The 10,994-nt window shown below is 39.9% G+C and overlaps 1 long non-coding RNA gene across 1 annotated transcript; it reads left to right on the forward strand.

The window, feature by feature from the left end:
- The first annotated feature begins 5,636 nt into the window (after window positions 1–5,636).
- On the forward strand, window positions 5,637–10,612 carry LOC114481913 (uncharacterized). Its single transcript, XR_003676283.1, has 3 exons — window positions 5,637–5,791; window positions 5,883–5,962; window positions 9,506–10,612. It is a non-coding gene; the product is annotated as an uncharacterized LOC114481913 (long non-coding RNA).
- The last annotated feature ends 382 nt before the right edge of the window (window positions 10,613–10,994 follow it).

Below are 10,994 nucleotides of genomic sequence, written 5' to 3' on the forward strand. Positions count from 1 at the left end.
TAAAAGTTTAGAGCATTGCTGTCTAAAATACTAAATTATATCACTTCCTTTAGTTTTTCATTTTTCACATTTTAAAAACTAAATAAACGTGTCCATTAGGTTCCACTGCAGACCTGTTTGGAGTTTGACTAAAATAAAGCAGAATTTAGTTTTACAAATAAAGAAAATCACAGGGTTTGGTGTAGGTGATAAATAAAATAATAATCTACAGGACAAACGAACAAAACATCTTAAACCACCAATAAAGTGTCCTGAGTTTTAAGTTTCCTTGTAGTGCAAAAATTTAAAAATGTCCCAATGCAGCAGCATTGTGGATATCTAAATATCAAAATATTATTCTAAAAATAATTTGCAACAGCTGACAGGACAAAAGCAAAAAGTCAAACATTCTACAGAAATAATAAAATGCAGCTTGTGTAACATTTTCATTTACAAACTGCGATCCTTTGCTCTCTTTTTATATGTAAAACTACCAACATGCTAAGCTAACCGTGCTGTTGTTGTTATCCTGTGTATCCTGTGTAGCAGGCCGATCACCAATCCCCCAAAATCAGGGAAATCGGCGCCAATCGATCGGTGCATCCTTAATTACAAGTCATACATAGTTTATAAAGATTAACCGTTGTATTTACTACTATGTGTAAGTGCTTTTATCTGCTGTCTCAGCAAAGTGATTGTGGTATATATTGATGCAACTCTCTTCACACCTTAATGGAGTGTAAAATCAATTAAACAAGTAAAAAAAATCCATTAGCTTTAGTGACGCTACAGACCGTGAGGGTCAGAGAGCTTATACTAACCCCATCGCTGATAAGAATCCACACACGGATGCAGAATAGTTAGTAAGGTTTACAAAGTTCTCAGCAGTCCTTTCAGACCTTAACATAAATCGTATAGGGCTCTATTCTCCCATGCACGTGAGTCAAAAAAGGTGCGCAGCTGCGCTGTTTTTGGCTGCGCATTATTCTCCACCTGTACTTAAGTCAGTCACTGCACGCCTCCATCTCAGTTACACACTCTGGGTGGAGCGGCCCTGAAATGTGGGCGTTTCACACCAAAATCATAATTACTTGTTTTCTGTTGTGATGCGGTGCCTTGTTTCCGTGCACAGTTCCGCATTCACTTTGATTGACAGTTTCAAAAACAGGAAGTCAAAGCCTATTGGCTGGGCGTACTCGGCGCTCGTTTCCATAGGGGTCTATAGGACGAAGGAGGGACATTTATACATTAATGTATATGAATGACCACCGGCAGTAGACCATAGTAAAAGACGAGTTAGGTATTTTTTCGCATTTCAAAAGAATCAAACATAAACATAGATTTCTCAGAAACTCCAGATATTGGCTTTAAGTCCAGACGGGCAAATAGGGCCCATTGAGATTTATTAAAAATGAAATTATCTGAAGAAACTTTGCGAATGTCCATTTGTTCCGTCCAGTCATCCATCATGGTCAATGCTTAAGCACTTTAAACTCCTTGCATCAGTTTTTTTTATAGACCAAACAATGTTGGGTGCTACACGTTAAATGAAGTACAGTATGCTAAATGCTAGTCCCTGCTTTTTCTCTTTTTTTGAAAAAAAGGTCTTTCCATTAATTAATTATTCCGAATTAAATTATTCCACTTCGTGTTTACATGGAAATAGTCATTCTGAATTGCGGTTTACATGAAAAACAGGTTCATTTGGCTTTATTCAATTCTACGTTAGGTCTGGAGGTTGGAAAGAGTTCTGATTGGACAGGGGGCGAACGTGACGTATCACGTCTATCGGGGAAAACACACACAACAAACTTTATTTTCAGCTACAACATAGAAGGCCACATACTAAGAACTGTTTTCACTTTTAATTTTATTGTAGCTTTGAAGCAGCAGCTCAACGACAACATATGGTTTCACTTTGGTTCTCTGAGCAGGACAAGGGAGATAAGAACTAATCACCAGTAATTAAAGCCCAGCAAAACTCTGGAAAACAATAACCAGGAATAAATATTTGCTCCCTGGTAAAGATAGTAGCTCTAACAACCGGATGATATACAGCATGTGCATGCAGTACGGGGCTGCATTTACTCCGGTATGTCTCCGAAATGCTTCCGGATTTGTTTGCCAATGTCCGTGTGTGTAATAAGTCCATGTGTCCGCATGTTTATGCTTCCGTCCATCCACTATTTTCATTACATCCATAGTCTCAGCTCGAGTCTGGGCGGCCATCTTGAATTATGTCGTCACCAGCGCGTCGTTGCAACTGGCCGAGCATTCGCAGATCGACCGGAATTACCTTAAAGCGTAATTAACCATTTACAAGATTCAGGAATTATTTAATTTGGAATTAAAATTGGAATAAACCAGCCACCTAATTCGGATTTAAATTTAATTTGGAATTACATTTGCATTCGGGATTAAGTGTTTACAAGGTCAGTTTAAAGAGAATTTAAATTTTATTTTGAATTAAAGGGGAATTAAAGCTGCCATGTAAACATGGCCATTGCAACATAACTGTGCTCTGTACTGCCACATACTGATACATGCTATGCCTATGAAGCGTTGGTGGCTAGCAGTGCATAGCTGACTTTTCAAAACAGATTAAACAATTTAACGATCAAACTTTGATGTTGCTGGATTGAGTATTCCAGCTTTTTGCTGCATCGCCAAAGTCTACCCAGCTCATTATGGTTAATAAATATTATACAGAGCAGTCCTTTACTCAAAGCTGTCACTCCATTTCAGTTTTATTGTGGGTAATCTTTCTCTTCAACACACTCATTTATCAGGATTCTGCAGTCGCTGTTGTTCACAGAGGAACCCTAAGCATCACGTACTAAAATAATTCAAATTGAACCAATTCTGTGGGAAAATGAAATCAGCTTTCTCTCTTTAAAGAATATAAGGTTAGCGGTGCTGAAAACGTAAGGCTCCAGACTAAAGCTAAAAAGCAGCCGCTGCTGCTGCTGCTGTTGTTTAATGCAGGAGGTATTTTTGGGCGGTGGATGAATAAAACATCAGAGCACCTTGTTTATTTCCATCCTTCAACCGTAACTCGTTCTTTACATAATTGAATTCTAGTCGTTGGAGGCAGTGCATCTAATTGAACCTCTACCCGTTAGTCAGAGAATGATTTGTTTCCGTGCCGACTCTAAACTGATCCTCTGAAGTTGCTGCTCAGGAAAGCTCTCCTGGATTGCAAAAGAAAAGCTTTGTGCCTGTGTTTCAATCCTATTTGTGATAAGAAAACAGACTCTGTGTGTTCTTCACCTCCTGTTCACAGACTTAAAGCCCATCATGCCTCACTCTGCTGCTGCCTTGGGAGTTTTTGGCGTGTGAAGAGCTGCTTGTCCCTTTCAGCCATTCCCCCTGCTTGATTTATGCACTGGCCTCAGTAACTCCTCCTCTCCCCATTTTCCTCTCTTTCTTCTTTCAAACAATATCGTTTTGTTGATGTGTGATTTGTGGCTGAATCTGTAGTGTCTGTGTTGTTGCAGTGAGGGCAGCTGTAATGCTTGGATTGAATGAGATGTTGTTTGGCACATTGTTTGCTGACTTCTTTATGCACCACCACGCTCTCTGTATGAAGGCCATTGTGGTTCACATTCATTCTAACTTCCGCTCTCTCACACTGAGTGGTGATGCATTAGCATTCTGCTCTAACCAAGGGCAGCAGATGGCATTTACAGGTAGTGGACACACTAACGAGAGGGAATAAGAAAATGGGAACAATCCATTATATCGTTAAAGTGTTAAGTGTGAAGCTCGCTGCTTCTGTAGTTATTCTTAGCGCCGTTACCGGATGAAGTCTAATGAGACCAGCCTGGAGGGTCTGCTCAGGTCGTATTAGCCAGTTCAGCAGGATGACCCTCAGTGGCTGTACGGCCCCCCTTAATGGACAAAATGCAAACTCACACACTTTGGTTTGTAAGTGCCAGCATCCAGTAGGCTTTTGATTATTGATCAGTAGCTCTCTCTTCTTTATTTACCTCCTTACTCAATTGATCATATTTTATTCATTTTCTCATGCCTTAATTGGTCATAAAGAAAGTACTCTGATCATGAGACATTAACAAAAGCAAGTTTGAAGATTCAAAGTGTTTATTATCATGTGCACAGTAAGTGTTTCCCTGCAAAATGATTTAAACGAACATTTGAAACAAAGAAAAAACAAAACTAAGAAAAGAAAAGAAAAGTATAATAAAAAAGGACGCCATGGGTTCTGCAACCACTGGGATGTGAACCGATTGCAGGCAGGGCCACAGTAAGTAGCGGGGCCAGCATCCTTCATCTAACTCTTCCCGGAGGATCCCGAGGTGTTCCGAGGCCAGCTGAGAGACAAAGTTTCTCCAGCATATGTCCTGGGTTTTCCTTGGGGTCTCCTTTCCACTGGGATGTTCCTGAACACCTCCCGGATGACTGAGCTTCTCACCCTGTCTATAAGGGAGAGCCCAGCCACCCTACAGAGGAAGCTCATTTCAGCCACTCATACCCATGATCTTGTTCTTTCTGTCATGAACCAAAGCTCATGAGGAGATGGTAGGAATGAAGATTGTCCAGTAAATTGAGAGCTTTGCCACTTAGCTCTCTCTTCACCGTGACGACTCATTCCAGAGTTTACATCACTGCAGACGCCGCACCAATCTGCTGTTGATCACTCGCTCCATCCTTCCCTCACTCTTGAACAAGACCCAGAGGTACTTGAACTCCTCCACTTGTGCAGGATCTCATCCCAACCTGGAGAAGACATTCCAACTTTTTCCGGTCAAGGACCATGGACCATGGATGTGGACGTGCTAAATGTCGTCTACACACTCAACTGCTAATCGATCCTGTAAGGATCCCTGGACCCCTTGCAATGTCCTGGCTGCACCTGATGATTCTGGCCATAAAATATATGAATAGAATCAGTTAGAAAGGTCAGCCCTGGCAGAGTCCAACCCCTCATTGGAAATGAGTACGACTTACTGCCGTCAATGTGGACCAAGCTATGACACCAGTAGTTCAGGGAACAGATGGCCCGTCTTAGAGTTTCCAAGATATGCGGCCACAAGTCCAACAACACGACTAGAAAGTTGATCATTAAACTGTGGCCTAGGTTGTCCTTATGCTTGAACATGGTGTTCGATATGGACAAAGTGACAAACACAAAAGTCCAACAACAAAGCACCACTCAGGTTCAGATCAAGGCTGCTGAATATAAAATAACAAAGTGATATATAGCCAATTCAGCTACAGAACCAAAGGACACGGTTTCAAACTCAAGTGTCTGCAGTGAGCAATGCATAAATTCAAGCTGATCTAAGGATGAAAAACACTTTGGATCACTGGCCTTTAGCACCAATATATCCATACCTGAAAAGAAAGACTCACTTGTTGGGGAAAGAAGTAGAGGCAGATACAGACACACTGCTACGGGGACTTCAGCTGTCTGAGTAATTTAAAGCTCTGTTGTGGTTGGTTTTGTCACTAATAATGTATATATACTGTAACCTTCTGGATGACCTCACAGACATGACTGCTTTTCATCATGAACACTGATGGAGCCACTGGAACAGGCTGAAACACCCTTCACTTCTGTTACATTCTTTGTAAACCTCCAGCCTATAAATATGATTTAAAGCCACTGGCACGTTGCAGTCTTTACAGCAGTAAATCATGTTTGACTGAATGAAAAACAGCTCTGAGATCTAAGAGGAGCGTGAGACATGTCGTCAGGATAAGACCCTTGGATGGATTAATGGATTTTATTTCAGAAATAAAAAGAAGGGTAGATGTTGGTCTGTAGTGGGAGGACAAAAGGCTTGAGCATGTAAATAGTCAGTACACATACGTACCTGTATGCATAATACAGGATTCAATGTTGGCTTTTTAAAGGCTATACCTTTTCTTCTTTTACTCAGATGGTGAGTGTCTGATGTTGTAATGTGATGCACGTCCAAGTCTTCAGATATCGTCCCTGACTTTGTCAGTGCTGATTAAGGTAAGGCTGAGCTGACTTTAATTATTTGTTTCCTCTCTTCAGCTCGCTCCTCTTTCCTTTAATTTCCCATGTGAATATTGTACCTCCTGTTTTTTTCTTACAAATTGAATGTGAACAAAGCAAATAAATAGGCTTTTTTCCCTCTTCATTTCACTGTTTTTATCTACAATGTTTTTTTTAATTATTTGAAGGAACTTTTAATTTTTTAATTGAATTTGAATTTAATTTTGAACAATAGTATGTTGGAAAAAACTTAACCTGTAAAACATACAGGTCAATGACTGGTTTAGGGTTATTATTCCCAACAGTTGCACAAACTAAACTATACTAAACTACAGCTTTATCTGGTCCTCCACCTGCTCAACCTGTGTCACTGAGCTAAAGAGTCCATGTGTAAATTGACCTGAAGAGATTGAGCGAGCAACAGCAGGGTGTGTGAGACACTGACCTGTCGCTGATGATTACCCCGACTGCTCCTAATCCCACCTTTATGCTGAGCTCAGCCCAATCCAAACTACTGCTACACATAAGCTACTCACCAAGTCCTGAGATCTGTTAGCTTTTAAGTCCAGTGCATTCATATTCAACCATGCTGCATAATGACTGGTAGGAGGATTTAAAGTTTACAAAACATTTCTGTAAAAGGTCCAGTCTTATGGGACAGCAACAGATTTTAAAAATTACAATTATAATTCTGCCATAATTGTAATTAATGATCAATTTCACGACTACAATTATAATTGATCCCAAGCATTCTGCCTTACAACATTGTGATTGCAGACCCCGGTTCCACTGCATGCATTTGCATGTTCTCCCTGCCTGTAGATCATGCTCATTGTTTTCAACTGTGAGTGTCATTGGCCAATCAGGATAGGCGATAGCATGGCCTGCTGACCAGGGTGTATGCTGAGTCAGTTTTACACTATATCAAACTAAAATGAAGTGATATTTGTTCTCTGATGGTGTGCCGCGGAATCTGGCATCAGATTATTCAATTCCTGTGAATTGACAGGTGAAACGTCCATCGATAAAATAGCTATTTATTACTGCCGGCTTGTGTTATTTCTTCGGTAGGAGAGGACTGTTTCTTAGATCATTCAAGGTCATTTTCATACTTATATGGAAGCCTAAAAGATTCATAATTAAATTAATAAAAACAACAATTTGAAATAAATACAAATTTGATAAATAACAGACACATACATAATATGGCCATTAAATTGTAAAATAAGGTAATATTATTCTGAAATATATTTTATTATTCTTTAATATCTAATTATTATTATTTATTATAAATAAATATTTCAAAATGTTTATTTTAACAATGTAATACTTTTTTAAATAAAGACTTTTTATTTATTTATTTATAATTAAAAAAAACTTTTCCACAATGGCCTTTTTATTTAATTATGTCGTTTTTCAGCAGAATGACTTGATCTGTCAATCAAAGCTAGTGGGTTGGACCTCTGCTTGATCCTTTAAGATCGATTAGTTTTCCTGGACATCGGTCATGGCCGTAATTTGAACGACACAGTGGTAGAAACAAGGTGTAGGAACACATTAAAATGGAAAGGAATAAAAATAAAAGTTTTAACAATAATTAAAAATAAAAATAAAAAAGTACTGTGAGGTGTGTGTGAAGTCCTGAGTCCAGTCCGACACGGCAGGTTGCGAGGTTTATGTTTACAGTGCAGGTAGTTAATAAAGTACAGCTCTCCAACACCAACACAACCTGTTTTCTGCACAGTTCCACTTTTAAATTAGATTTAACACCGGAGGAGAAGCTGCATTCAGCTCTGGAAAGTACAGATCTCCCCTGTGTCCCCCAACCACGGTTAGGAGATGAAAATAGGAAAGGTTTTAACGAAAGAATTACAACATCCACTCTATTCGTGAATGGACATTTATCTGCTTTTGGCTTGCAGTTTTTTGGCGTCTGTAGGTCATCATACAACTACAGATTTAGGGGTACATTTCTCACTAGAAATGTCATCAAAACATTTCTAAAGCCACAAATTATCTTTACCTGGATTAGGAAGGTTTTGGTGTGGAGGAGAATCAGTGAGGAGGTGGTAGTAGCAGGTAAAAGTTCCCTCTGTAGCACTGAGCTAGGATAGCATTAGCCGCTAATGACACTGGCTTTTTTCACTGATGGTTTATGTTTATGAGAGGAGAAAAAGGAGCGCAGCTCCTCGCTTCAGAAGGCAGTGAAACTCACCGAGGTGGATGTGTCGCTGGTGGGCGGTGCTTTGCTTCAGACGTGCGTATGAAGGGAATGGGGACATTTTTTGATCCTGCGTACCCTGCGGTACGTTTCGTGCGGCAGATGCATCTGGTGCCGTAGAAGACGCATTAGGTGTGAACGCAGCATTAGGGGTCCTGACCAATGTTCAGTATGTGACAAGTGGGGGATGAGACTGTGTTGCTCAAACGTGTGATGCACTCGTGGCGCTCAGGCTTCTCAGCGTTAGTGATAAGTCTCCATGCTGGAATTGATACTGCAAGTGCTGCTGCTCATGTCTGTGTAAAGGATCAGTCAATCACTTAACTGGCTCCGCCTTATGTGCTTTGATTGACAGACCAAGTCATTCTGCTGAAAAATGACATTATGAAATAAAAAGCCATTGTATAAAAGAACGTTTTGAAATAAAAATTGACTTTGTAAGAAATACTTTTTTTTATTTTATAAAAATCTTGGCAAATAAATAAAAAGTCATTATTTAAAAAAGTATGACATTGTTAAAATAATCATTATGAAATATTTTATTATAATATAATATATATAATATATAATATAATTTAAAATGTTGTTTTTATTTATTCAATTATGAATAAATAATTCTATCATGTTCCCTGTCTGCCAGTTTCAAAGTGTTTATTATCATGTGCAGAATAAGGAAACGTGTTTCCCTGTACAATGAAATTCTTACTTTGCTGTCCACACTGGATGCTACAGCAAAAGTATAATAAGAATCATTATAATAATTTAAAAAGTAATAATGATATATATGTACAAGGTAGAAAAGATAGAAAAATGAAATATAAAGTGTATTGTGCAGTGGGCGTATGAATGGAGCTGAAGGTGAATCATATTCAGTTCTATCAGCTGTTGAGAGGTCTGACGGCAGAGGGAAAGAAGATGTTCCTTAGACTGGTGGTCCTGCATTTGACACTTCTACACCTCCGGCCTGAGAGTGAAGTGTGAAACAGTCGGTGTTGGGGTGTTTGGGGTGTTGGGGTGTGTGATGATGGAGGCAGCTCTCCTGTGAACACTGCACTTGTAGATGCTCTGCAATTTAAAGTTGATGAAGTAATAAAATGTGATAAAAATGTGAGCCTTTTGAGGTTCTGAAATAAAACTCACTATAGTTGATCATATCCTCGAATATTTACCATAAGAAGTGGCAAATATGGTTGATATTGACATCAGTTTTTATATCAATAACAAAAAAAAACAATCTGAGACATGTTAAAAATAAATATGGTACTTATTCCATTATCCATTATCCATCCATTTTCTGAGCCACTTATTCCTGTTTTCAGGATTGCGGCAGTCTGCTGTTGCCTATCTCCACCTCTCAATGGGCGCTAGGTGGAGGTACACCCTGGACAGGGTGCCAGTCCATTACAGGGCAACATGCACACAGACAAACAACCACTCACACTCCTATGGGCAATTTTAGAGACTCCAATCAACATAGCAGCCATGTTTTTGGACAGTGGGAGGAAGCTGGAGTACCCGGAGGAACCCCATGCAGCACGGGGAGAACATTCAAACTCCACACAGAAGATACCCAAAAGTCAACCCCAGGGCTTTAACCCAGGACCTTGTTGCTGTGAGGCGGACGTGCTAACCACTAAGACACCGAGCGCCCATTATTCCATCACTGATGTTGATATATTTTTGCACAGAGGATGTTTGATGTGAATAAATCTAGTAGGACATCGCCATAAGAGTAGCCTTAAACTCTTAATTCCATGGAGACATGGATCATTGAATTCAGATCATGTATCAGAAACCATATAGGTAAACTAAACATCTGATATTGAAACAGACAGGACAAAAAGCTAACTGCTAGCCTTGGTGTAAGGGAAACTAGAACAACCGGTCTGAAGTTTGTTATCGTCAGTCATTAATCAATAAAAAAGACCTTTGTCTGTGTAGAGAACAGCCAGTGGAAGAGCTGTAAATATTACATTGTATGTATTCTTCCATACAATGAAACTCTAGCACTGAATGTCATGCCATTGGAGGCTTAACAAAGCCTCTATGGGTGAAGAAAAACCCAATGGTAAACTGATCCTACGGAGGAGGAGGAGGATGTGACGAAGGTCGAGGTTATCTGGTGGATTAAAGGAGAGACCTTTCCTGCTGGGATCATTCTCTTGTTGTCCTGGGACTGACAGGTGGTTTCACATGAACAGGAAGAAACCAGAGACGAGGAGGTCAACACACACTCTACTCAGTAGCTTGAGTTGACTGGGTCAATGTTTCCACTCGCTTCTCACCATCGTTCCACAGTCTTTGTTACCATCTATAAGCAACAAGTCATTGAACATTCATGATGGTGAAGAACTGGGCCACTGGTTGTCACATGCACAAGTGTTGGTAACACTTTACTTGAAGTTTTATACATAAAGGTTGACATTATTATGACATGACACCTGTCATTAAAAAAATGAATAAGGTGTCATGAAGGCTGTCATTAAAATGGTAAAATGGACTAGATTTATATAGCGCCTTAAAACCACACTGAAGCAGTCCAAAAGTGCTTTACATATCAACTCATTCACCCAATCACTCTCACATTCACACACCAATAGGACAGGACTGCCATGCAAGGCGCTAGTCGACCATTGGGAGCAACTTAGGGTTCAGTGTCTTGCCCAAGGACACTTCGACACATAGTCAGGTACTGGGATCGAACCCCCAACCTCTCGATCAGAAGACGACCCTCTACCACCTGAGCCACGGTCACCCCAAGTGTTGTTAAGTGTTGTTGGTTACCCAAACCCCTAACCCTAACCCTAT

The sequence above is a fragment of the Gouania willdenowi genome, chromosome 19, assembly GCF_900634775.1.
Source record: "Gouania willdenowi chromosome 19, fGouWil2.1, whole genome shotgun sequence".
Lineage (NCBI taxonomy): Eukaryota > Metazoa > Chordata > Actinopteri > Blenniiformes > Gobiesocidae > Gouania > Gouania willdenowi.